The sequence below is a fragment of the Somniosus microcephalus genome, unplaced genomic scaffold, assembly GCF_052327205.1.
Source record: "Somniosus microcephalus isolate GS21.2 unplaced genomic scaffold, FLI_Smic_1.0 unresolved_chr8, whole genome shotgun sequence".
Lineage (NCBI taxonomy): Eukaryota > Metazoa > Chordata > Chondrichthyes > Squaliformes > Somniosidae > Somniosus > Somniosus microcephalus.
In genome coordinates this window covers 15,391,313-15,418,930 of record NW_028225186.1, presented here as the reverse complement: position 1 = coordinate 15,418,930, position 27,618 = coordinate 15,391,313, and the positions used below count along the sequence as shown (strand labels likewise).

The following is a 27,618-nucleotide window of genomic DNA, read 5'->3' as shown; positions in this document are numbered from 1 at the left end:
AAAACAACAGTAATAAATAATAATAAATTAATCGTTCATGTATCTTATGGCCTGTGGGTAGAAGCTGTTTCGAAACCTGTTGGTACGAGACCGTATGCTTCAGTATCTCTTACCAGACGGGAGCAGGATGAAGAGGTTGTGGCTGGGGTGACTCACGTTTTTAATGATTCTCAGGGCCTTCCCCCGGCACCTCTCAGGTCGATATCCTGCACAGCGGGTAGTTTAATTCCTATAGTGTGTTGTGCAGCTTTCACTACCATCTGTAGAGCCTCGCGGTCTGTGGCGGTGCAGTTGCCATACCAGGTAGTGATGCAAACCGGACAGGATACTCTCGATGGTGCACCGGTAGAAGTTGGTGAGAATCTGGGGGGCCATTCCAAATTTCTTCCGTCTCCTGAGGAAGAACAGGCGTTGGCATGCCTTCTTGGTTACAACGTCGATGTGATGGGACCACCTTAAGTCCTCCATAATGAATACACCCAGGAATTTGAAGCTGCTGACCCTCTCCACCTCAGCCCCTTCGATGTAGATTGGGGTGTGTCCCTCCCCCTGCCGCTTGTTATAATCCACGATAATCTCCTTTGTTTTGCTGATGTTGAGGGAGAGTTTGCTGTACATGCACCATTCCCCTAGGGCTCTTACCTCCTCGCTGTAGCCTGTCTCGTCTCCATCTGTGATCAGGTCTACAAAGGTGTGGAGATGCCGGAGTTGGACTGGGGTGGACAAATGTAAGAAGTCACACAACACCAGGTTATAGTCCAACAACTTTATTTGAAATCACAAGCTTTCGGAGCGCTGCTCCTTCTTCAGGTGAAGTGGAGAAATGCATAAAGACACAGCTTATATAGTCAGAGAATTATGGCAGATGTTTACAGGTAACCTTTCCAACTGCCATTTATCGCACCTCGGCAGAGAGATAATCACAGCAGTCAAAGGTGTGAATGGTGTCCAAACAGGTCAGTCAGGGAAACATTACATCAAAGAACAATGAGGTGGGGTCACAAGGGGTCAAATATTGCAGATGCTGGGGTCTGTATGAAAAACAATAAAACAGACAAAAAACATTTTTTTTTTTTGGCTGGAAATCACAGCAGGTTCGGCCGCATCTGTGCAGAGAGAACAAGCCAATGTCGACTCGAGTCTGGATGACCCTGCATCAGGTGGGGTTACATGTAGCGTGACATGAACCCAAATCTCGGTTGAGGCCGTCCTCATGAGTGCGGAATTTGGCTATCAGTTTCTGCTCGACGATTTTGCATTGTCGTGTGTCTCGAAGGCCACCTTGGAGAATGCTTACCCGAAGATCGGAGGCTGAATGTCCTTGACTGCTGAAGTGTTCCCCGACTGGGAGGGAACACTCCTGCCTGGTGATTGTTGCGCGGTGTCCGTTCATCCGTTGTCGCAGTGTCTGCATGGTCTCGCCGATGTACCATGCTCCGGGGCATCCTTTCCTGCAACGTATGAGGTAGACAACGTTGGCCGAGTCACATGAGTATGTAACATGTACCTGGTGGGTGGTGTCCTCACGTGTGATGATGGTATCTGTGTTGATGATCTGGCATGTCTTGCAGAGGTTGCTGTGGCAGGGTTGTGTGGTGTCGTGGTCGCTGTTCTCCTGAAAGCTGGGTAATTTGCTGCGAACGATGGTCTGTTTGAGGTTAGGCGGCTGTTTGAAAGCGAGTAGTGGAGGCGTGGGGATGGCCTTAGCGAGGTGTTCGTCGTCATCGATGACATGTTGAAGGCTGTGAAGAACATGGCGTAGTTTCTCCGCTCCGGGGAAGTACTGGACGACGAAGGGTACTCTGTTGGTTGTGTCCCGTGTTTGTCCTCTGAGGAGGTCTGTGCGATTTTTCGCTGTGGCCCGTCGGAACTGTCGATCGACGAGTAGAGCGTCATATCCCGTTCTTACAAGGGCGTCTTTCAGTGTCTGTAGGTGTCCATCGCGTTCCTCCTCGTCTGAGGAGATCCTGTGTATTCGCAGGGCTTGTCCATAGGGGATGGCTTCTTTAACGTGGTTAGGGTGGAAGCTGGAGAAGTGAAGCATCGTGAGGTTGTCCGTGGGCTTGCGGTAGAGTGAAGTGCTGAGGTGTCCGTCTTTGATGGAGATTCGTGTGTCCAGGAATGAGACTAATTCTGAGCAGTAGTCCATAGTGAGTTTGATGGTGGGATGGAACTTGTTGATGTTATCGTGTAGTCTTTTCAGTGATTCTTCGCCGTGGGTCCATAGGAAGAAAATGTCGTCGATGTATCTGGTGCATAGCGTTGGTTGGAGATCCTGTGCAGCGAAGAAGTCTTGCTCGAACTTGTGCATGAAGATGTTTGCGTATTGGGGTGCGAATTTGGTCCCCATGGCTGTTCCGTGTGTTTGGGTAAAGAACTGGTTGTCGAAGGTGAAGACATTGTGGTCAAGGATGAAGCGGATGAGTTGTAGGATGGCGTCTGGAGATTGGCTGTTGTTGGTGTTGAGTACTGAGGCTGTCGCAGCGATGCCGTCATCGTGGGGGATACTGGTGTAGAGTGCCGAGACGTCCATCGTGGCGAGGAGTGTTCCTGGTTCAACATAACTGAAATCGCTTGTCCCTCGGTCCACATTGTAAGACGTCAAACGAGTTCTGTATGTCGGGGAGTCAAGGGTTATGGGTAGCGGGCGGAAAAGTTGCGTTGTGTCGAAGATCTCATCAGCCACGAACTTATTAAATGGCGGGGCTCGAGGAGCTGAATGGCCCAATACTGCTCCTATTTATTCTTTTGGGGAACGTTAGTTTCTTAATTATGTAATTTTTGAGAAGCTAAACAACGTTGGAAGGAAACTCCCACGGCACCTAGAAAAGTGCAAAATCTTAGCTCAACCGTGAGCTCATGCACCTGAGAGGTTAACCCTGTGATTCTCTATCCACGGATCTTCCAGGACCTTCGAAGTGTTTCCAGCATTTCGTCAGCAATTCCAGATGCAGCATCTGATGCATTTTGCGTTATATGTTAACGCAGTGTCCCCGCTTGTATTAACAAAAGCCAAAAATAAATTGTAGCTTCCAGAAAATGGAATTTGTTAACTCGGCGTGCATTGGTGGTTCAAGGGTAGAATTCTCGCCTCCCACGCGGGTGACCCGGGTTCGATTCCCGGCCAATGCAGGTTAACATTTTAAACAATTCATTTTATAGCAAACACATCACTTGAGCACAAATAATATATTAGCTGTGTCTGTGCAACTGGATCAAGGGAATGAATGTTCTGCTCCTGTTCCTGTGCAACTGTTTTCAGGGGCTGAATGGCATCCTGTTTCTGTGTAACAGGCTCGATTCTTACTCTGACAGACATTACATTGCTCACTTCCTCGTTAGTATAGTTGTGAGTATCCCTACCTGTCACGCGGGAGACCGGGGTGAAAATCCCCGACGGGGAGGAATTTTAACATCCCCAATTTTAAACCTTTGGGCAGCACCTTAACGTGCTCCTTGGAAAAGATCAACAGCGAAAAATTGAACCTAAAATGATTTTAAACGGTGAGGAACTGTATAAAAAGCTCCTGCATCAATTCCTCGTTAGCATAGTGTTCTCCTTCTGTTTGTCTTTTGTGCGGGGCACTGCGGAACGAGAGATGACAGGGAAATGCAGATAACAGCGGGAGAAAGCACGTCTGATCTTTCAAGGGGACAGCACTGGCACGATTGGCCGAATGGCCTCATAATGTACTGCAAGCTTCCATGAATCATATGGATATCTGAGATATACCCACACAAAGTGAGCACACATCTGTGTTCGTGTATGTGTTTGAGCCTTTGTCTCAAGCAGTGCATTACTATTTCCTCTGTGTTCTCCTTGATATTTTGGTGCTGATTATTCAATATCCCGACGGCTTTTCTCTGACTATGTATCACTGAGAAAAGCACAGAAGCAAATAGATTTCAGGTGGACGCCTACCCGCAATTGATGCTGTGGTTTCTTGAACATGTCGTTTGTGATCTCGCCGAAAAAAAGTCATCTGGAACGAAAGGTTTGCCTGGCGCGAAAGTGACCTGAATTTCAAAGCAGCAAGGAGGAAAGATTGCATTGTTCTGCTTGCTGGCAGGATGTTTTACACAGCTTCCCTGGTGGTCTAGTGGTTAGGATTCGGCGCTTATCACCGCCGCGGCCCGGGTTCGAATTCCCGGTCAGGGAACCAATGCTTTTTCTGGCTGTTTGAAATGCCAGCAATCAAAGCACCCGCGCGAAACAATGCTTGCACCTCATCAACCTTTCAACTTTCCACGCTGCTGTTGCCTCAACAGTCAGCAGCGCAACATTCGGTACCGAGGTGCAACATTCACTTCCTTGCCTTCTGTGAAATGCCTGCTGTTTCAAAGTCAGCAGGAAATGACATTGGGAACAAGACACCTTAAATGCCCACAGTTATGTCTACCTCACAGTGTCAGAACGGTCACGGTTATTATCCGCCTTCCATGTATTATTTTGCCGACTGCATCTCCCTAACAAACTTAGCTGATCACAGCACGGCTATCAGTCAACTCATTGCCAGTGTGAAGAATGCCACATTAGCTACGTGTGCAAGACTCGAATGACAGAGTACCTGGGCCGTGATAATTTATCCTGATATTCATGAGGCCTTAACATTCGCTGCATAAGACAATTCTACCTCTGGTTACCATCCCTCCTGCCATTGGAAAGCGGTTGTCTTTATTTCCTCCATCAAAAGCCATTTAAATTTTGCAAGCCTTTATTAAATTTCCTCTTAGCCTCCAGAGGAAAGCAATTCCAGCTTGTCCACACCATCAACATAACTGAAGTCGGTTGTCCCTCGGGCCACACTGTAAGACGTCAAACGAGTTCTGTATGTCCGGGAGTCAAGGGTTATGGGGAGCGGGCGGAAAAGTTGCGTTGTGTCGAAGATCTCATCAGCCACGAAATTATTAAATGGCGGTGCTCGAGGGGCCGAATGGCCCAATCCTGCTCCTATTTATTCTTTTGGGGAAGGTTAGTTTCTTAATTATGTAATTTTTGAGCAGCTAAACAACGTTGGAAGGAAACTCCCACGGCACCTAGAAAAGTGCAAAATCTTAGCTCTGCCGTGAGCTCATGCACCTGAGAGGTTAACCCTGTAATTCTCTGTCCACAGATCTTCCAGAACCTTCGAAGTGTTTCCAGCATTTAGTCAACAATTCCAGATGCAGTATCTGCTGCATTTAGCTTTTTATGTTAACGCAGTGTCCCCGCTTGTATTAACAAAAGCCAAAAATAAATTGTAGCTACCAGAAAATATAATTTGTTAATTCGGCGTGCATTGGTGGTTCAGGGGTAAAATTCTCGCCTCCCACGCTGGTGACCCGGGTTCGATTCCCGGCCAATGCAGGTTAACATTTTAAACAATTCATTTCATAGCAAACACATCACTTGAGCATGAATAATATATTAGCTGTATCTGTGCAACTGGATCAAGGGTATGAATGTTCTGCTCCTGTTCCTGTGCAACAGCTTTCAGGGGCTGAATGGCATCCTGTTTCTGTGTCACAGGCTCGATTCTTACTCTGACAGACATTACATTGCTCACTTCCTCGTTAGTGTAGTTGTGAGTATCCCCACCTGTCACGCGGGAGACCGGGGAGAAATTCCCCGACGGGGAGGAATTTTAACATCCCCAATTTTAAACCTTTGGGCAGCACCTTAACGTGCTCCTTGGAAAAGATCAACAGCGAAAAATTGAACCTAAAATAATTTTAAACGGTGAGGAATTGTATAAAAAGCTCCTGCATCAATTCCTCGTTAGCATAGTGTTCTCCTTCTGTTTGTCTTTGTCTCAAGCAGTGCATTACTATTTCCTCTGTGTTGTCCTTGATATTTTGGTGCTGATTATTCAATATCCCGACGGCTTTTCTCTGACTGTGTATCACTGAGAAAAGCACAGAAGCAAATAGATTTCAGGTGGACGCCTACCCGCAATTGATGCTGTGCTTTCTTGAACATGCCGTTTGTGATCTCGCCTAAAAAATGACACCTTGTTCGAAAAGTTTGCCTGGCGCGAAAGTGACCTCAATTTCAAAGCAGCAAGGAGGAAAGACTGCCTTGTTCTGCTTGCTGGCAGGATGCTTTCCGCAGCTTCCCTGGTGGTCTAGTGGTTAGGATTCGGCGCTTTCACCGCCGCGGCCCGGGTTTGAATTCCAGGTCAGGGAATCAGTGCTTTTTCTGGCTGTTTGAAATGCCAGCAATCAAAGCACCCGCGCGAAACAATGCTTGCACCTCATCAACCTTTCAATTTTCCACACCGCTGCTGTTGCCTCAACAGTCAGCAGCGCATCATTCGGTACCGAGGTGCAGCATTCGCTTCCTTGCCTCGTAGTGTCAGAACAGTCACGGTTATTATCCGTCTTCCATGTATTATTTTGCCGACTGCATCTCCCTAACAAACTTAGCTGATCACAGCACGGCTATCAGTCAACTCATTGCCAGTGTGAAAAATGCCACATTAGCAACGTGTGCAAGAATCGAATGACAGAGTAACTGGGCCGTGATAACTTATCCTGATATTCATGAGGCCTTAACATTCGCTGCATAAGACAATTCTACCTCTGGTTACCATCCCTCCTGCTATTGGAAAGCGTTTGTCTTTATTTCCTCTATCAAAACCCATTGTAATTTTGCAAGCATCTATTAAATTTCCTCTTAGCCTCCAGAGGAAAGCAATCCCAGCTTCTCCACACTATCCCTCGGGCCACACTGTAAGACGTCAAACGGGTTCTGTATGTCTGATAGACATATATTTCAGCTACAGGGGAGTCAAAGGTTATGGGGAACGGGCGGCAAAGTTGCGTTGTGTCGAAGGTCTCATCAGCCACGAACTTTTTAAATGGCGGGCTCGAGGGGCCGAATGGCCCAATCCTGCTCCTATTTTTTCTTTTGGGGAAGGTTAGTTTCTTAATTATGTAATTTTTGAGCAGCTAAACAACGTTGGAAGGAAACTCCCACGGGACGTAGAAAAGTGCAAAATCTTAGCTCTACCGAGAGCTCATGCACCTGAGAGGTTAACCCTGTGTTTCTCTGTCCACAGATCTTCCAGGACCTTCGAAGTGTTTCCAGCATTTAATCAACAATTCCAGATGCAGTATCTGCTGCATATTGCTTTTTATGTTAACGCATTGTCCCCGCTTGTATTAACAAAAGTCAAAAATAAATTGTAGCTACCAGAAAATAGAATCGATTAAGTCGGCGTGCATTGATGGTTCAGGGGTAGAATTCTCGCCTGCCACGCGGGAGACCCGGGTTCGATTCCCGGCCAATGCAGGCTAATTTTTTTAACAATTCATTTCATAGCAAACACATCACATGAGCATAAATAATTTATTAGCTGTACCTGTGCAAGTGGATCAAGGGTATGAATGTTCTGCTCCTGTTGCTGTGCAACAGCTTTGAGGGGCTGAATGGCATCCTGTTCCTGTGTAACAGGCGCGATTCTTACTCTGACAGACATTGCATTGCTCACTTCCTCGTTAGTCTCGTTGTGAGTATCCCCGCCTGTCACGCGGGAGACCGGGGTGAAATTCCCCGACGGGAAGGAATTTTAACATCCCCAATTTTAAACGTTTTGGCAGCACCTTAAAGCGCACCTTGGAAAAGATCAACAGCGAAAGATTGAACCTAAAACTATTTTAAACGGTGAGGAACTGCATAAAAACCTCCTGCATCAATTCCTCGTTAGCATAGTGTTCTCCTTCTGTTTGTCTTTTCTGCGGGGCACTGCGGAACGAGAGAGGACAGGGAAATGCAGATAACAGCGGGAGAAAGCACGTCTGATCTTTCAAGTGGACAGCACTGGCACGATTGGCCGAATGGCCTCACACTGTACTGCACGCCTCCATGAATCATATGGATATCTGAGACATACTCACACAAAGTGAGCACACATCTGTGTTCGTGCATATGTTTGAGTCTTTGTCTCAAGCAGTGCATTACTGTTTCCTTTGTATTGTCCTTGATATTTTGGTGCTGATTATTCAATATCCCGACGGCTTTTCTCTGACTGTGTATCTCTGAGAGAAGCACAGAAGCAAATAGATTTCAGGTGGACACCTACACGCACTTGATGCTGTGGTTTCCTGTACATGTCCTTTGTGATCTCGCCGAAAAAATGTCATCTTGTACGAAAAGTTTGCCTGGCGTGAAAGTGACCTGAATTTCAAAGCAGCAAGGAGGAAAGACTGCCTTGTTCTGCTTGCTGGCAGGCCGCTTCTCACAGCTTCCCTGGTGGTCTAGTGGATAGGATTCGGCGCTTTCACCGCCGCGGCCCGGGTTCGATTCCCTGTCAGGGAACCATGTGCGTTTTCTGGCTGTTTGACATGCCAGCAATCAAAGCACCCGCGCGAAACAATGCTTGCACCTCATCAACCTTTCAATTTTCCACACCGCTGCTGTTGCCTCAACAGTCAGCAGCGCATCATTCGGTACCGAGGTGCAGCATTCGCTTCCTTGCCTCGCAGTGTCAGAACAGTCACGGTTATTATCCGTCTTCCATGTATTATTTTGCCAACTGCATCTCCCTAACAAACTTAGCTGATCACAGCACGGCTATCAGTCAACTCATTGCCAGTGTGAAAAATGCCACATTAGCAACGTGTGCAAGACTCGAATGACAGAGTAACTGGGCCGTGATAACTTATCCTGATATTCATGAGGCCTTAACATTCGCTGCATAAGACAATTCTACCTCTGGTTACCATCCCTCCTGCTATTGGAAAGCGTTTGTCTTTATTTCCTCTATCAAAACCCATTGTAATTTTGCAAGCATCTATTAAATTTCCTCTTAGCCTCCAGAGGAAAGCAATCCCAGCTTCTCCACACTATCCCTCGGGCCACACTGTAAGACGTCAAACGGGTTCTGTATGTCTGATAGACATATATTTCAGCTACAGGGGAGTCAAAGGTTATGGGGAACGGGCGGCAAAGTTGCGTTGTGTCGAAGGTCTCATCAGCCACGAACTTTTTAAATGGCGGGCTCGAGGGGCCGAATGGCCCAATCCTGCTCCTATTTTTTCTTTTGGGGAAGGTTAGTTTCTTAATTATGTAATTTTTGAGCAGCTAAACAACGTTGGAAGGAAACTCCCACGGGACGTAGAAAAGTGCAAAATCTTAGCTCTACCGAGAGCTCATGAACCTGAGAGGTTAACCCTGTGTTTCTCTGTCCACAGATCTTCCAGGACCTTCGAAGTGTTTCCAGCATTTAATCAACAATTCCAGATGCAGTATCTGCTGCATATTGCTTTTTATGTTAACGCAGTGTCCCCGCTTGTATTAACAAAAGTCAAAAATAAATTGTAGCTACCAGAAAATAGAATCGATTATGTCGGCGTGCATTGGTGGTTCAGGGGTAGAATTCTCGCCTGCCACGCGGGAGACCCGGGTTCGATTCCCGGCCAATGCAGGCTAATTTTTTTAACAATTCATTTCATAGCAAACACATGAGCATAAATAATTTATTAGCTGTACCTGTGCAAGTGGATCAAGGGTATGAATGTTCTGCTCCTGTTGCTGTGCAACAGCTTTGAGGGGCTGAATGGCATCCTGTTCCTGCGTAACAGGCTCGATTCTTACTCTGACAGACATTGCATTGCTCACTTCCTCGTTAGTCTCGTTGTGAGTATCCCCGCCTGTCACGCGGGAGACCGGGGTGAAATTCCCCGACGGGAAGGAATTTTAACATCCCCAATTTTAAACGTTTTGGCAGCACCTTAAAGCGCTCCTTGGAAAAGATCAACAGCGAAAGATTGAACCTAAAACAATTTTAAACGGTGAGGAACTGCATAAAAATCTCCTGCATCAATTCCTCGTTAGCATAGTGTTCTCCTTCTGTTTGTCTTTTGTGCGGGGCACTGCGGAACGAGAGAGGACAGGGAAATGCAGATAACAGCGGGAGAAAGCACGTCTGATCTTTCAAGTGGACAGCACTGGCACCATTGGCCGAATGGCCTCACACTGTACTGCACGCCTCCATGAATCATATGGATATCTGAGACATACTCACACAAAGTGAGCACACATCTGTGTTCGTGCATATGTTTGAGTCTTTGTCTCAAGCAGTGCATTACTGTTTCCTCTGTATTGTCCTTGATATTTTGGTGCTGATTATTCAATATCCCGACGGCTTTTCTCTGACTGTGTATCTCTGAGAGAAGCACAGAAGCAAATAGATTTCAGGTGGACGCCTACACGCACTTGATGCTGTGGTTTCCTGAACATGTCCTTTGTGATCTCGCCGAAAAAATGTCATCTTGTACGAAAAGTTTGCCTGGCGTGAAAGTGACCTGAATTTCAAAGCAGCAAGGAGGAAAGACTGCCTTGTTCTGCTTGCTGGCAGGCCGCTTCTCACAGCTTCCCTGGTGGTCTAGTGGATAGGATTCGGCGCTTTCACCGCCGCGGCCCGGGTTCGATTCCTTGTCAGGGAACCATGTGCGTTTTCTGGCTGTTTGACATGCCAGCAATCAAAGCACCCGCGCGAAACAATGCTTGCACCTCATCAACCTTTCAATTTTCCACACCGCTGCTGTTGCCTCAACAGTCAGCAGCGCATCATTCGGTACCGAGGTGCAGCATTCGCTTCCTTGCCTCGCAGTGTCAGAACAGTCACGGTTATTATCCGTCTTCCATGTATTATTTTGCCGACTGCATCTCCCTAACAAACTTAGCTGATCACAGCACGGCTATCAGTCAACTCATTGCCAGTGTGAAAAATGCCACATTAGCAACGTGTGCAAGACTCGAATGACAGAGTAACTGGGCCGTGATAACTTATCCTGATATTCATGAGGCCTTAACATTCGCTGCATAAGACAATTCTACCTCTGTTTACCATCCCTCCTGCTATTGGAAAGCGTTTGTCTTTATTTCCTCTATCAAAACCCATTGTAATTTTGCAAGCCTCTATTAAATTTCCTCTTAGCCTCCAGAGGAAAGCAATCCCAACTTCTCCACACTATCCCTCGGGCCACACTGTAAGACGTCAAACGGGTTCTGTATGTCTGATAGACATATATTTCAGCTACAGGGGAGTCAAAGGTTATGGGGAACGGGCGGCAAAGTTGCGTTGTGTCGAAGGTCTCATCAGCCACGAACTTTTTAAATGGCGGGCTCGAGGGGCCGAATGGCCCAATCCTGCTCCTATTTTTTCTTTTGGGGAAGGTTAGTTTCTTAATTATGTAATTTTTGAGCAGCTAAACAACGTTGGAAGGAAACTCCCACGGGACGTAGAAAAGTGCAAAATCTTAGCTCTACCGAGAGCTCATGAACCTGAGAGGTTAACCCTGTGTTTCTCTGTCCACAGATCTTCCAGGACCTTCGAAGTGTTTCCAGCATTTAATCAACAATTCCAGATGCAGTATCTGCTGCATATTGCTTTTTATGTTAACGCAGTGTCCCCGCTTGTATTAACAAAAGTCAAAAATAAATTGTAGCTACCAGAAAATAGAATCGATTAAGTCGGCGTGCATTGGTGGTTCAGGGGTAGAATTCTCGCCTGCCACGCGGGAGACCCGGGTTCGATTCCCGGCCAATGCAGGCTAATTTTTTTAACAATTCATTTCATAGCAAACACATCACATGAGCATAAATAATTTATTAGCTGTACCTGTGCAAGTGGATCAAGGGTATGAATGTTCTGCTCCTGTTGCTGTGCAACAGCTTTGAGGGGCTGAATGGCATCCTGTTCCTGTGTAACAGGCTCGATTCTTACTCTGACAGACATTGCATTGCTCACTTCCTCGTTAGTCTCGTTGTGAGTATCCCCGCCTGTCACGCGGGAGACCGGGGTGAAATTCCCCGACGGGAAGGAATTTTAACATCCCCAATTTTAAACGTTTTGGCAGCACCTTAAAGCGCTCCTTGGAAAAGATCAACAGCGAAAGATTGAACCTAAAACTATTTTAAACGGTGAGGAACTGCATAAAAACCTCCTGCATCAATTCCTCGTTAGCATAGTGTTCTCCTTCTGTTTGTCTTTTCTGCGGGGCACTGCGGAACGAGAGAGGACAGGGAAATGCAGATAACAGCGGGAGAAAGCACGTCTGATCTTTCAAGTGGACAGCACTGGCACGATTGGCCGAATGGCCTCACACTGTACTGCACGCCTCCATGAATCATATGGATATCTGAGACATACTCACACAAAGTGAGCACACATCTGTGTTCGTGCATATGTTTGAGTCTTTGTCTCAAGCAGTGCATTACTGTTTCCTTTGTATTGTCCTTGATATTTTGGTGCTGATTATTCAATATCCCGACGGCTTTTCTCTGACTGTGTATCTCTGAGAGAAGCACAGAAGCAAATAGATTTCAGGTGGACACCTACACGCACTTGATGCTGTGGTTTCCTGAACATGTCCTTTGTGATCTCGCCGAAAAAATGTCATCTTGTACGAAAAGTTTGCCTGGCGTGAAAGTGACCTGAATTTCAAAGCAGCAAGGAGGAAAGACTGCCTTGTTCTGCTTGCTGGCAGATCGCTTCTCACAGCTTCCCTGGTGGTCTAGTGGATAGGATTCGGCGCTTTCACCGCCGCGGCCCGGGTTCGATTCCTTGTCAGGGAACCATGTGTGTTTTCTGGCTGTTTGACATGCCAGCAATCAAAGCACCCGCGCGAAACAATGCTTGCACCTCATCAACCTTTCAATTTTCCACACCGCTGCTGTTGCCTCAACAGTCAGCAGCGCATCATTCGGTACCGAGGTGCAGCATTCGCTTCCTTGCCTCGCAGTGTCAGAACAATCACGGTTATTATCCGTCTTCCATGTATTATTTTGCCGACTGCATCTCCCTAACAAACTTAGCTGATCACAGCACGGCTATCAGTCAACTCATTGCCAGTGTGAAAAATGCCACATTAGCAACGTGTGCAAAACTCGAATGACAGAGTAACTGGGCCGTGATAACTTATCCTGATATTCATGAGGCCTTAACATTCGCTGCATAAGACAATTCTACCTCTGGTTACCATCCCTCCTGCTATTGGAAAGCGTTTGTCTTTATTTCCTCTATCAAAACCCATTGTAATTTTGCAAGCCTCTATTAAATTTCCTCTTAGCCTCCAGAGGAAAGCAATCCCAGCTTCTCCACACTATCCCTCGGGCCACACTGTAAGACGTCAAACGGGTTCTGTATGTCTGATAGACATATATTTCAGCTACAGGGGAGTCAAAGGTTATGGGGAACGGGCGGCAAAGTTGCGTTGTGTCGAAGGTCTCATCAGCCACGAACTTTTTAAATGGCGGGCTCGAGGGGCCGAATGGCCCAATCCTGCTCCTATTTTTTCTTTTGGGGAAGGTTAGTTTCTTAATTATGTAATTTTTGAGCAGCTAAACAACGTTGGAAGGAAACTCCCACGGGACGTAGAAAAGTGCAAAATCTTAGCTCTACCGAGAGCTCATGCACCTGAGAGGTTAACCCTGTGTTTCTCTGTCCACAGATCTTCCAGGACCTTCGAAGTGTTTCCAGCATTTAATCAACAATTCCAGATGCAGCATCTGCTGCATATTGCTTTTTATGTTAACGCAGTGTCCCCGCTTGTATTAACAAAAGTCAAAAATAAATTGTAGCTACCAGAAAATAGAATCGATTAAGTCGGCGTGCATTGGTGGTTCAGGGGTAGAATTCTCGCCTGCCACGCGGGAGACCCGGGTTCGATTCCCGGCCAATGCAGGCTAATTTTTTTAACAATTCATTTCATAGCAAACACATCACATGAGCATAAATAATTTATTAGCTGTACCTGTGCAAGTGGATCAAGGGTATGAATGTTCTGCTCCTGTTGCTGTGCAACAGCGTTGAGGGGCTGAATGGCATCCTGTTCCTGTGTAACAGGCTCGATTCTTACTCTGACAGACATTGCATTGCTCACTTCCTCGTTAGTCTCGTTGTGAGTATCCCCGCCTGTCACGCGGGAGACCGGGGTGAAATTCCCCGACGGGAAGGAATTTTAACATCCCCAATTTTAAACGTTTTGGCAGCACCTTAAAGCGCTCCTTGGAAAAGATCAACAGCGAAAGATTGAACCTAAAACAATTTTAAACGGTGAGGAACTGCATAAAAATCTCCTGCATCAATTCCTCGTTAGCATAGTGTTCTCCTTGTCTTTTGTGCGGGGCACTGCGGAACGAGAGAGGACAGGGAAATGCAGATAACAGCGGGAGAAAGCACGTCTGATCTTTCAAGTGGACAGCACTGGCACGATTGGCCGAATGGCCTCACACTGTACTGCACGCCTCCATGAATCATATGGATATCTGAGACATACTCACACAAAGTGAGCACACATCTGTGTTCGTGCATATGTTTGAGTCTTTGTCTCAAGCAGTGCATTACTGTTTCCTCTGTATTGTCCTTGATACTTTGGTGCTGATTATTCAATATCCCGACGGCTTTTCTCTGACTGTGTATCTCTGAGAGAAGCACAGAAGCAAATAGATTTCAGGTGGACGCCTACACGCACTTGATGCTGTGGTTTCCTGAACATGTCCTTTGTGATCTCGCCGAAAAAATGTCATCTTGTACGAAAAGTTTGCCTGGCGTGAAAGTGACCTGAATTTCAAAGCAGCAAGGAGGAAAGACTGCCTTGTTCTGCTTGCTGGCAGGCCGCTTCTCACAGTTTCCCTGGTGGTCTAGTGGATAGGATTCGGCGCTTTCACCGCCGCGGCCCGGGTTCGATTCCCTGTCAGGGAACCATGTGCGTTTTCTGGCTGTTTGACATGCCAGCAATCAAAGCACCCGCGCGAAACAATGCTTGCACCTCATCAACCTTTCAATTTTCCACACCGCTGCTGTTGCGTCAACAGTCAGCAGCGCATCATTCGGTACCGAGGTGCAGCATTCGCTTCCTTGCCTCGCAGTGTCAGAACAGTCACGGTTATTATCCGTCTTCCATGTATTATTTTGCCGACTGCATCTCCCTAACAAACTTAGCTGATCACAGCACGGCTATCAGTCAACTCATTGCCAGTGTGAAAAATGCCACATTAGCAACGTGTGCAAGACTCGAATGACAGAGTAACTGGGCCGTGATAACTTATCCTGATATTCATGAGGCCTTAACATTCGCTGCATAAGACAATTCTACCTCTGTTTACCATCCCTCCTGCTATTGGAAAGCGTTTGTCTTTATTTCCTCTATCAAAACCCATTGTAATTTTGCAAGCCTCTTTTAAATTTCCTCTTAGCCTCCAGAGGAAAGCAATCCCAGCTTCTCCACACTATCCCTCGGGCCACACTGTAAGACGTCAAACGGGTTCTGTATGTCTGATAGACATATATTTCAGCTACAGGGGAGTCAAAGGTTATGGGGAACGGGCGGCAAAGTTGCGTTGTGTCGAAGGTCTCATCAGCCACGAACTTTTTAAATGGCGGGCTCGAGGGGCCGAATGGCCCAATCCTGCTCCTATTTTTTCTTTTGGGGAAGGTTAGTTTCTTAATTATGTAATTTTTGAGCAGCTAAACAACGTTGGAAGGAAACTCCCACGGGACGTAGAAAAGTGCAAAATCTTAGCTCTACCGAGAGCTCATGAACCTGAGAGGTTAACCCTGTGTTTCTCTGTCCACAGATCTTCCAGGACCTTCGAAGTGTTTCCAGCATTTAATCAACAATTCCAGATGCAGTATCTGCTGCATATTGCTTTTTATGTTAACGCAGTGTCCCCGCTTGTATTAACAAAAGTCAAAAATAAATTGTAGCTACCAGAAAATAGAATCGATTAAGTCGGCGTGCATTGGTGGTTCAGGGGTAGAATTCTCGCCTGCCACGCGGGAGACCCGGGTTCGATTCCCGGCCAATGCAGGCTAATTTTTTTAACAATTCATTTCATAGCAAACACATCACATGAGCATAAATAATTTATTAGCTGTACCTGTGCAAGTGGATCAAGGGTATGAATGTTCTGCTCCTGTTGCTGTGCAACAGCGTTGAGGGGCTGAATGGCATCCTGTTCCTGTGTAACAGGCTCGATTCTTACTCTGACAGACATTGCATTGCTCACTTCCTCGTTAGTCTCGTTGTGAGTATCCCCGCCTGTCACGCGGGAGACCGGGGTGAAATTCCCCGACGGGAAGGAATTTTAACATCCCCAATTTTAAACGTTTTGGCAGCACCTTAAAGCGCTCCTTGGAAAAGATCAACAGCGAAAGATTGAACCTAAAACAATTTTAAACGGTGAGGAACTGCATAAAAATGTCCTGCATCAATTCCTCGTTAGCATAGTGTTCTCCTTGTCTTTTGTGCGGGGCACTGCGGAACGAGAGAGGACAGGGAAATGCAGATAACAGCGGGAGAAAGCACGTCTGATCTTTCAAGTGGACAGCACTGGCACGATTGGCCGAATGGCATCACACTGTACTGCACGCCTCCATGAATCATATGGATATCTGAGACATACTCACACAAAGTGAGCACACATCTGTGTTCGTGCATATGTTTGAGTCTTTGTCTCAAGCAGTGCATTACTGTTTCCTCTGTATTGTCCTTGATACTTTGGTGCTGATTATTCAATATCCCGACGGCTTTTCTCTGACTGTGTATCTCTGAGAGAAGCACAGAAGCAAATAGATTTCAGGTGGACGCCTACACGCACTTGATGCTGTGGTTTCCTGAACATGTCCTTTGTGATCTCGCCGAAAAAATGTCATCTTGTCCGAAAAGTTTGCCTGGCGTGAAAGTGACCTGAATTTCAAAGCAGCAAGGAGGAAAGACTGCCTTGTTCTGCTTGCTGGCAGGCCGCTTCTCACAGCTTCCCTGGTGGTCTAGTGGATAGGATTCGCCGCTTTCATCGCCGCGGCCCGGGTTCGATTCCCGGTCAGGGAACCATGTGCGTTTTCTGGCTGTTTGACATGCCAGCAATCAAAGCACCCGCGCGAAACAATGCTTGCACCTCATCAACCTTTCAATTTTCCACACCGCTGCTGTTGCCTCAACAGTCAGCAGCGCATCATTCGGTACCGAGGTGCAGCATTCGCTTCCTTGCCTCGCAGTGTCAGAACAGTCACGGTTATTATCCGTCTTCCATGTATTATTTTGCCGACTGCATCTCCCTAACAAACTTAGCTGATCACAGCACGGCTATCAGTCAACTCATTGCCAGTGTGAAAAATGCCACATTAGCAACGTGTGCAAGACTCGAATGACAGAGTAACTGGGCCGTGATAACTTATCCTGATATTCATGAGGCCTTAACATTCGCTGCATAAGACAATTCTACCTCTGGTTACCATCCCTCCTGCCATTGGAAAGCGTTTGTCTTTATTTCCTCTATCAAAACCCATTGTAATTTTGCAAGCCTCTATTAAATTTCCTCTTAGCCTCCAGAGGAAAGCAATCCCAGCTTCTCCACACTATCCCTCGGGCCACACTGTAAGTCGTCAAACGGGTTCTGTATGTCTGATAGACATATATTTCAGCTACAGGGGAGTCAAAGGTTATGGGGAACGGGCGGCAAAGTTGCGTTGTGTCGAAGGTCTCATCAGCCACGAACTTTTTAAATGGCGGGCTCGAGGGGCCGAATGGCCCAATCCTGCTCCTATTTTTTCTTTTGGGGAAGGTTAGTTTCTTAATTATGTAATTTTTGAGCAGCTAAACAACGTTGGAAGGAAACTCCCACGGGACGTAGAAAAGTGCAAAATCTTAGCTCTACCGAGAGCTCATGCACCTGAGAGGTTAACCCTGTGTTTCTCTGTCCACAGATCGTCCAGGACCTTCGAAGTGTTTCCAGCATTTAATCAACAATTCCAGATGCAGTATCTGCTGCATATTGCTTTTTATGTTAACGCTTGTATTAACAAAAGTCAAAAATAAATTGTAGCTACCAGAAAATAGAATCGATTAAGTCGGCGTGCATTGGTGGTTCAGGGGTAGAATTCTCGTCTGCCACGCGGGAGACCCGGGTTCGATTCCCGATCAATGCAGGCTAATTTTTTTATCATTTCATTTCATAGCAAACACATCACATGAGCATAAATAATTTATTAGCTGTACCTGTGCAAGTGGATCAAGGGTATGAATGTTCTGCTCCTGTTGCTGTGCAACAGCTTTGAGGGGCTGAATGGCATCCTGTTCCTGTGTAACAGGCTCGATTCTTACTCTGACAGACATTGCATTGCTCACTTCCTCGTTAGTCTCGTTGTGAGTATCCCCGCCTGTCACGCGGGAGACCGGGGTGAAATTCCCCGACGGGAAGGAATTTTAACATCCCCAATTTTAAACGTTTTGGCAGCACCTTAAAGCGCTCCTTGGAAAAGATCAACAGCGAAAGATTGAACCTAAAACAATTTTAAACTGTGAGGAACTGCATAAAAACCTCCTGCATCAATTCCTCGTTAGCATAGTGTTCTCCTTCTGTTTGTCTTTTCTGCGGGGCACTGCGGAACGAGAGAGGACAGGGAAATGCAGATAACAGCGGGAGAAAGCACGTCTGATCTTTCAAGTGGACAGCACTGGCACGATTGGCCGAATGGCATCACACTGTACTGCACGCCTCCATGAATCATATGGATATCTGAGACATACTCACACAAAGTGAGCACACATCTGTGTTCGTGCATATGTTTGAGTCTTTGTCTCAAGCAGTGCATTACTGTTTCCTTTGTATTGTCCTTGATATTTTGGTGCTGATTATTCAATATCCCGACGGCTTTTCTCTGACTGTGTATCTCTGAGAGAAGCACAGAAGCAAATAGATTTCAGGTGGACGCCTACACGCACTTGATGCTATGGTTTCCTGAACATGTCCTTTGTGATCTCGCCTAAAAAATGTCATCTTGTACGAAAAGTTTGCCTGGCGTGAAAGTGACCTGAATTTCAAAGCAGCAAGGAGGAAAGACTGCCTTGTTCTGCTTGCTGGCAGGCCGCTTCTCACAGCTTCCCTGGTGGTCTAGTGGATAGGATTCGGCGCTTTCACCGCCGCGGCCCGGGTTCGATTCCCGGTCAGGGAACCATGTGCGTTTTCTGGCTGTTTGACATGCCAGCAATCAAAGCACCCACGCGAAACAATGCTTGCACCTCATCAACCTTTCAATTTTCCACACCGCTGCTGTTGCCTCAACAGTCAGCAGCGCATCATTCGGTACCGAGGTGCAGCATTCGCTTCCTTGCCTCGCAGTGTCAGAACAGTCACGGTTATTATCCGTCTTCCATGTATTATTTTGCCGACTGCATCTCCCTAACAAACTTAGCTGATCACAGCACGGCTATCAGTCAACTCATTGCCAGTGTGAAAAATGCCACATTAGCAACGTGTGCAAGACTCGAATGACAGAGTAACTGGGCCGTGATAACTTATCCTGATATTCATGAGGCCTTAACATTCGCTGCATAAGACAATTCTACCTCTGGTTACCATCCCTCCTGCCATTGGAAAGCGTTTGTCTTTATTTCCTCTATCAAAACCCATTGTAATTTTGCAAGCCTCTATTAAATTTCCTCTTAGCCTCCAGAGGAAAGCAATCCCAGCTTCTCCACACTATCCCTCGGGCCACACTGTAAGACGTCAAACGGGTTCTGTATGTCTGATAGACATATATTTCAGCTACAGGGGAGTCAAAGGTTATGGGGAACGGGCGGCAAAGTTGCGTTGTGTCGAAGGTCTCATCAGCCACGAACTTTTTAAATGGCGGGCTCGAGGGGCCGAATGGCCCAATACTGCTCCTATTTTTTCTTTTGGGGAAGGTTAGTTTCTTAATTATGTAATTTTTGAGCAGCTAAACAACGTTGGAAGGAAACTCCCACGGGACGTAGAAAAGTGCAAAATCTTAGCTCTACCGAGAGTTCATGCACCTGAGAGGTTAACCCTGTGTTTCTCTGTCCACAGATCTTCCAGGACCTTCGAAGTGTTTCCAGCAATTAATCAACAATTCCAGATGCAGTATCTGCTGCATATTGCTTTTTATGTTAACGCTTGTATTAACAAAAGTCAAAAATAAATTGTAGCTACCAGAAAATAGAATCGATTAAGTCGGCGTGCATTGGTGGTTCAGGGGTAGAATTCTCGCCTGCCACGCTTGAGACCCGTGTTCGATTCCCGGCAAATGCAGGCTAATTTTTTTAACATTTCATTTCATAGCAAACACATCACATGAGCATAAATAATTTATTAGCTGTACCTGTGCAAGTGGATCAAGGGTATGAATGTTCTGCTCCTGTTGCTGTGCAACAGCTTTGAGGGGCTGAATGGCATCCTGTTCCTGTGTAACAGGCTCGATTCTTACTCTGACAGACATTGCATTGCTCACTTCCTCGTTAGTCTCGTTGTGAGTATCCCCGCCTGTCACGCGGGAGACCGGGGTGAAATTCCCCGACGGGAAGGAATTTTAACATCCCCAATTTTAAACGTTTTGGCAGCACCTTAAAGCGCTCCTTGGAAAAGATCAACAGCGAAAGATTGAACCTAAAACAATTTTAAACGGTGAGGAACTGCATAAAAACCTCCTGCATCAATTCCTCGTTAGCATAGTGTTCTCCTTCTGTTTGTCTTTTCTGCGGGGCACTGCGGAACGAGAGAGGACAGGGAAATGCAGATAACAGCGGGAGAAAGCACGTCTGATCTTTCAAGTGGACAGCACTGGCACGATTGGCCGAATGGCATCACACTGTACTGCACGCCTCCATGAATCATATGGATATCTGAGACATACTCACACAAAGTGAGCACACATCTGTGTTCGTGCATATGTTTGAGTCTTTGTCTCAAGCAATGCATTACTGTTTCCTCTGTATTGTCCTTGATATTTTGGTGCTGATTATTCAATATCCCGACGGCTTTTCTCTGACTGTGTATCTCTGAGAGAAGCACAGAAGCAAATAGATTTCAGGTGGACGCCTACACGCACTTGATGCTGTGGTTTCCTGAACATGTCCTTTGTGATCTCGCCTAAAAAATGTCATCTTGTACGAAAAGTTTGCCTGGCGTGAAAGTGACCTGAATTTCAAAGCAGCAAGGAGGAAAGACTGCCTTGTTCTGCTTGCTGGCAGGCCGCTTCTCACAGCTTCCGTGGTGGTCTAGTGGATAGGATTCGGCGCTTTCACCGCCGCGGCCCGGGTTCGATTCCCGGTCAGGGAACCATGTGCGTTTTCTGGCTGTTTGACATGCCAGCAATCAAAGCACCCGCGCGAAACAATGCTTGCACCTCATCAACCTTTCAATTTTCCACACCGCTGCTGTTGCCTCAACAGTCAGCAGCGCATCATTCGGTACCGAGGTGCAGCATTCGCTTCCTTGCCTCGCAGTGTCAGAACAGTCACGGTTATTATCCGTCTTCCATGTATTATTTTGCCGACTGCATCTCCCTAACAAACTTAGCTGATCACAGCACGGCTATCAGTCAACTCATTGCCAGTGTGAAAAATGCCACATTAGCAACGTGTGCAAGACTCGAATGACAGAGTAACTGGGCCGTGATAACTTATCCTGATATTCATGAGGCCTTAACATTCGCTGCATAAGACAATTCTACCTCTGGTTACCATCCCTCCTGCCATTGGAAAGCGTTTGTCTTTATTTCCTCTATCAAAACCCATTGTAATTTTGCAAGCCTCTATTAAATTTCCTCTTAGCCTCCAGAGGAAAGCAATCCCAGCTTCTCCACACTATCCCTCGGGCCACACTGTAAGTCGTCAAACGGGTTCTGTATGTCTGATAGACATATATTTCAGCTACAGGGGAGTCAAAGGTTATGGGGAACGGGCGGCAAAGTTGCGTTGTGTCGAAGGTCTCATCAGCCACGAACTTTTTAAATGGCGGGCTCGAGGGGCCGAATGGCCCAATCCTGCTCCTATTTTTTCTTTTGGGGAAGGTTAGTTTCTTAATTATGTAATTTTTGAGCAGCTAAACAACGTTGGAAGGAAACTCCCACGGGACGTAGAAAAGTGCAAAATCTTAGCTCTACCGAGAGCTCATGCACCTGAGAGGTTAACCCTGTGTTTCTCTGTCCACAGATCTTCCAGGACCTTCGAAGTGTTTCCAGCATTTAATCAACAATTCCAGATGCAGTATCTGCTGCATATTGCTTTTTATGTTAACGCTTGTATTAACAAAAGTCAAAAATAAATTGTAGCTACCAGAAAATAGAATCGATTAAGTGGGCGTGCATTGGTGGTTCAGGGGTAGAATTCTCGCCTGCCACGCGGGAGACCCGGGTTCGATTCCCGATCAATGCAGGCTAATTTTTTTAACATTTCATTTCATAGCAAACACATCACATGAGCATAAATAATTTATTAGCTGTACCTGTGCAAGTGGATCAAGGGTATGAATGTTCTGTTGCTGTGCAACAGCTTTGAGGGGCTGAATGGCATCCTGTTCCTGTGTAACAGGCTCGATTCTTACTCTGACAGACATTGCATTGCTCACTTCCTCGTTAGTCTCGTTGTGAGTATCCCCGCCTGTCACGCGGGAGACCGGGGTGAAATTCCCCGACGGGAAGGAATTTTAACATCCCCAATTTTAAACGTTTTGGCAGCACCTTAAAGCGCTCCTTGGAAAAGATCAACAGCGAAAGATTGAACCTAAAACAATTTTAAACTGTGAGGAACTGCATAAAAACCTCCTGCATCAATTCCTCGTTAGCATAGTGTTCTCCTTCTGTTTGTCTTTTCTGCGGGGCACTGCGGAACGAGAGAGGACAGGGAAATGCAGATAACAGCGGGAGAAAGCACGTCTGATCTTTCAAGTGGACAGCACTGGCACGATTGGCCGAATGGCCTCACACTGTACTGCACGCCTCCATGAATCATATGGATATCTGAGACATACTCACACAAAGTGAGCACACATCTGTGTTCGTGCATATGTTTGAGTCTTTGTCTCAAGCAGTGCATTACTGTTTCCTTTGTATTGTCCTTGATATTTTGGTGCTGATTATTCAATATCCCGACGGCTTTTCTCTGACTGTGTATCTCTGAGAGAAGCACAGAAGCAAATAGATTTCAGGTGGACGCCTACACGCACTTGATGCTATGGTTTCCTGAACATGTCCTTTGTGATCTCGCCTAAAAAATGTCATCTTGTACGAAAAGTTTGCCTGGCGTGAAAGTGACCTGAATTTCAAAGCAGCAAGGAGGAAAGACTGCCTTGTTCTGCTTGCTGGCAGGCCGCTTCTCACAGCTTCCCTGGTGGTCTAGTGGATAGGATTCGGCGCTTTCACCGCCGCGGCCCGGGTTCGATTCCCGGTCAGGGAACCATGTGCGTTTTCTGGCTGTTTGACATGCCAGCAATCAAAGCACCCACGCGAAACAATGCTTGCAACTCATCAACCTTTCAATTTTCCACACCGCTGCTGTTGCCTCAACAGTCAGCAGCGCATCATTCGGTACCGAGGTGCAGCATTCGCTTCCTTGCCTCGCAGTGTCAGAACAGTCACGGTTATTATCCGTCTTCCATGTATTATTTTGCCGACTGCATCTCCCTAACAAACTTAGCTGATCACAGCACGGCTATCAGTCAACTCATTGCCAGTGTGAAAAATGCCACATTAGCAACGTGTGCAAGACTCGAATGACAGAGTAACTGGGCCGTGATAACTTATCCTGATATTCATGAGGCCTTAACATTCGCTGCATAAGACAATTCTACCTCTGGTTACCATCCCTCCTGCCATTGGAAAGCGTTTGTCTTTATTTCCTCTATCAAAACCCATTGTAATTTTGCAAGCCTCTATTAAATTTCCTCTTAGCCTCCAGAGGAAAGCAATCCCAGCTTCTCCACACTATCCCTCGGGCCACACTGTAAGTCGTCAAACGGGTTCTGTATGTCTGATAGACATATATTTCAGCTACAGGGGAGTCAAAGGTTATGGGGAACGGGCGGCAAAGTTGCGTTGTGTCGAAGGTCTCATCAGCCACGAACTTTTTAAATGGCGGGCTCGAGGGGCCGAATGGCCCAATACTGCTCCTATTTTTTCTTTTGGGGAAGGTTAGTTTCTTAATTATGTAATTTTTGAGCAGCTAAACAACGTTGGAAGGAAACTCCCACGGGACGTAGAAAAGTGCAAAATCTTAGCTCTACCGAGAGCTCATGCACCTGAGAGGTTAACCCTGTGTTTCTCTGTCCACAGATCTTCCAGGACCTTCGAAGTGTTTCCAGCAATTAATCAACAATTCCAGATGCAGTATCTGCTGCATATTGCTTTTTATGTTAACGCTTGTATTAACAAAAGTCAAAAATAAATTGTAGCTACCAGAAAATAGAATCGATTAAGTCGGCGTGCATTGGTGGTTCAGGGGTAGAATTCTCGCCTGCCACGCGGGAGACCCGGGTTCGATTCCCGGCCAATGCAGGCTAATTTTTTTAACAATTCATTTCATAGCAAACACATCACATGAGCATAAATAATTTATTAGCTGTACCTGTGCAAGTGGATCAAGGGTATGAATGTTCTGCTCCTGTTGCTATGCAACAGCTTTGAGGGGCTGAATGGCATCCTGTTCCTGTGTAACAGGCTCGATTCTTACTCTGACAGACATTGCATTGCTCACTTCCTCGTTAGTCTCGTTGTGAGTATCCCCGCCTGTCACGCGGGAGACCGGGGTGAAATTCCCCGACGGGAAGGAATTTTAACATCCCCAATTTTAAACGTTTTGGCAGCACCTTAAAGCGCTCCTTGGAAAAGATCAACAGCGAAAGATTGAACCTAAAACAATTTTAAACGGTGAGGAACTGCATAAAAACCTCCTGCATCAATTCCTCGTTAGCATAGTGTTCTCCTTCTGTTTGTCTTTTGTGCGGGGCACTGCGGAACGAGAGAGGACAGGGAAATGCAGATAACAGCGGGAGAAAGCACGTCTGATCTTTCAAGTGGACAGCACTGGCACGATTGGCCGAATGGCCTCACACTGTACTGCACGCCTCCATGAATCATATCGATATCTGAGACATACTCACACAAAGTGAGCACACATCTGTGTTCGTGCATATGTTTGAGTCTTTGTCTCAAGCAGTGCATTACTGTTTCCTCTGTATTGTCCTTGATATTTTGGTGCTGATTTTTCAATATCCCGACGGCTTTTCTCTGACTGTGTATCTCTGAGAAAAGCACAGAAGCAGATAGATTTCAGGTGGACGCCTACACGCACTTGATGCTGTGGTTTCCTGAACATGTCCTTTGTGATCTCGCCTAAAAAATGTCATCTTGTACGAAAAGTTTGCCTGGCGTGAAAGTGACCTGAATTTCAAAGCAGCAAGGAGGAAAGACTGCCTTGTTCTGCTTGCTGGCAGGCCGCTTCTCACAGCTTCCCTGGTGGTCTAGTGGATAGGATTCGGCGCTTTCACCGCCGCGGCCCGGGTTCGATTCCCGGTCAGTGGAACCAGTGCGTTTTCTGGCTGTTTGAAATGCCAGCAATCAAAGCACCCGCGCGAAACAATGCTTGCACCTCATCAACCTTTCAATTTTCCACACCGCTGCTGTTGCCTCAACAGTCAGCAGCGCATCATTCGGTACCGAGGTGCAGCATTCGCTTCCTTGCCTCGCAGTGTCAGAACAGTCACGGTTATTATCCGTCTTCCATGTATTATTTTGCCAACTGCATCTCCCTAACAAACTTAGCTGATCACAGCACGGCTATCAGTCAACTCATTGCCAGTGTGAAAAATGCCACATTAGCAACGTGTGCAAGACTCGAATGACAGAGTAACTGGGCCGTGATAACTTATCCTGATATTCATGAGGCCTTAACATTCGCTGCATAAGACAATTCTACCTCTGGTTACCATCCCTCCTGCTATTGGAAAGCGTTTGTCTTTATTTCCTCTATCAAAACCCATTGTAATTTTGCAAGCATCTATTAAATTTCCTCTTAGCCTCCAGAGGAAAGCAATCCCAGCTTCTCCACACTATCCCTCGGGCCACACTGTAAGACGTCAAACGGGTTCTGTATGTCTGATAGACATATATTTCAGCTACAGGGGAGTCAAAGGTTATGGGGAACGGGCGGCAAAGTTGCGTTGTGTCGAAGGTCTCATCAGCCACGAACTTTTTAAATGGCGGGCTCGAGGGGCCGAATGGCCCAATCCTGCTCCTATTTTTTCTTTTGGGGAAGGTTAGTTTCTTAATTATGTAATTTTTGAGCAGCTAAACAACGTTGGAAGGAAACTCCCACGGGACGTAGAAAAGTGCAAAATCTTAGCTCTACCGAGAGCTCATGAACCTGAGAGGTTAACCCTGTGTTTCTCTGTCCACAGATCTTCCAGGACCTTCGAAGTGTTTCCAGCATTTAATCAACAATTCCAGATGCAGTATCTGCTGCATATTGCTTTTTATGTTAACGCAGTGTCCCCGCTTGTATTAACAAAAGTCAAAAATAAATTGTAGCTACCAGAAAATAGAATCGATTATGTCGGCGTGCATTGGTGGTTCAGGGGTAGAATTCTCGCCTGCCACGCGGGAGACCCGGGTTCGATTCCCGGCCAATGCAGGATAATTTTTTTAACAATTCATTTCATAGCAAACACATGAGCATAAATAATTTATTAGCTGTACCTGTGCAAGTGGATCAAGGGTATGAATGTTCTGCTCCTGTTGCTGTGCAACAGCTTTGAGGGGCTGAATGGCATCCTGTTCCTGCGTAACAGGCTCGATTCTTACTCTGACAGACATTGCATTGCTCACTTCCTCGTTAGTCTCGTTGTGAGTATCCCCGCCTGTCACGCGGGAGACCGGGGTGAAATTCCCCGACGGGAAGGAATTTTAACATCCCCAATTTTAAACGTTTTGGCAGCACCTTAAAGCGCTCCTTGGAAAAGATCAACAGCGAAAGATTGAACCTAAAACAATTTTAAACGGTGAGGAACTGCATAAAAATCTCCTGCATCAATTCCTCGTTAGCATAGTGTTCTCCTTCTGTTTGTCTTTTGTGCGGGGCACTGCGGAACGAGAGAGGACAGGGAAATGCAGATAACAGCGGGAGAAAGCACGTCTGATCTTTCAAGTGGACAGCACTGGCACCATTGGCCGAATGGCCTCACACTGTACTGCACGCCTCCATGAATCATATGGATATCTGAGACATACTCACACAAAGTGAGCACACATCTGTGTTCGTGCATATGTTTGAGTCTTTGTCTCAAGCAGTGCATTACTGTTTCCTCTGTATTGTCCTTGATATTTTGGTGCTGATTATTCAATATCCCGACGGCTTTTCTCTGACTGTGTATCTCTGAGAGAAGCACAGAAGCAAATAGATTTCAGGTGGACGCCTACACGCACTTGATGCTGTGGTTTCCTGAACATGTCCTTTGTGATCTCGCCGAAAAAATGTCATCTTGTACGAAAAGTTTGCCTGGCGTGAAAGTGACCTGAATTTCAAAGCAGCAAGGAGGAAAGACTGCCTTGTTCTGCTTGCTGGCAGGCCGCTTCTCACAGCTTCCCTGGTGGTCTAGTGGATAGGATTCGGCGCTTTCACCGCCGCGGTCCGGGTTCGATTCCCTGTCAGGGAACCATGTGCGTTTTCTGGCTGTTTGACATGCCAGCAATCAAAGCACCCGCGCGAAACAATGCTTGCACCTCATCAACCTTTCAATTTTCCACACCGCTGCTGTTGCCTCAACAGTCAGCAGCGCATCATTCGGTACCGAGGTGCAGCATTCGCTTCCTTGCCTCGCAGTGTCAGAACAGTCACGGT

The 27,618-nt window shown here is 46.5% G+C and overlaps 10 non-coding genes across 10 annotated transcripts; all 10 read left to right on the top strand.

The window, feature by feature from the left end:
• The first annotated feature begins 3,061 nt into the window (after positions 1 to 3,061).
• trnag-ccc (transfer RNA glycine (anticodon CCC)) lies at positions 3,062 to 3,132 on the top strand. Its single transcript has one exon. It is a non-coding gene; the product is annotated as a tRNA-Gly (tRNA).
• A 2,144-nt stretch (positions 3,133 to 5,276) lies between these two features.
• On the top strand, positions 5,277 to 5,347 carry trnag-ccc (transfer RNA glycine (anticodon CCC)). Its single transcript has one exon. It is a non-coding gene; the product is annotated as a tRNA-Gly (tRNA).
• A 3,989-nt stretch (positions 5,348 to 9,336) lies between these two features.
• Positions 9,337 to 9,407, top strand: trnag-gcc (transfer RNA glycine (anticodon GCC)). The gene has a single exon. It is a non-coding gene; the product is annotated as a tRNA-Gly (tRNA).
• A 2,058-nt stretch (positions 9,408 to 11,465) lies between these two features.
• Positions 11,466 to 11,536, top strand: trnag-gcc (transfer RNA glycine (anticodon GCC)). The gene has a single exon. It is a non-coding gene; the product is annotated as a tRNA-Gly (tRNA).
• Positions 11,537 to 13,599: 2,063 nt separating this feature from the next.
• Positions 13,600 to 13,670, top strand: trnag-gcc (transfer RNA glycine (anticodon GCC)). Its single transcript has one exon. It is a non-coding gene; the product is annotated as a tRNA-Gly (tRNA).
• Positions 13,671 to 15,727: 2,057 nt separating this feature from the next.
• trnag-gcc (transfer RNA glycine (anticodon GCC)) lies at positions 15,728 to 15,798 on the top strand. The gene has a single exon. It is a non-coding gene; the product is annotated as a tRNA-Gly (tRNA).
• A 3,071-nt stretch (positions 15,799 to 18,869) lies between these two features.
• Positions 18,870 to 18,941, top strand: trnae-uuc (transfer RNA glutamic acid (anticodon UUC)). The gene has a single exon. It is a non-coding gene; the product is annotated as a tRNA-Glu (tRNA).
• Positions 18,942 to 23,109: 4,168 nt separating this feature from the next.
• On the top strand, positions 23,110 to 23,181 carry trnae-uuc (transfer RNA glutamic acid (anticodon UUC)). The gene has a single exon. It is a non-coding gene; the product is annotated as a tRNA-Glu (tRNA).
• Positions 23,182 to 24,207: 1,026 nt separating this feature from the next.
• trnag-gcc (transfer RNA glycine (anticodon GCC)) lies at positions 24,208 to 24,278 on the top strand. The gene has a single exon. It is a non-coding gene; the product is annotated as a tRNA-Gly (tRNA).
• A 2,063-nt stretch (positions 24,279 to 26,341) lies between these two features.
• trnag-gcc (transfer RNA glycine (anticodon GCC)) lies at positions 26,342 to 26,412 on the top strand. The gene has a single exon. It is a non-coding gene; the product is annotated as a tRNA-Gly (tRNA).
• Positions 26,413 to 27,618: the final 1,206 nt, after the last annotated feature.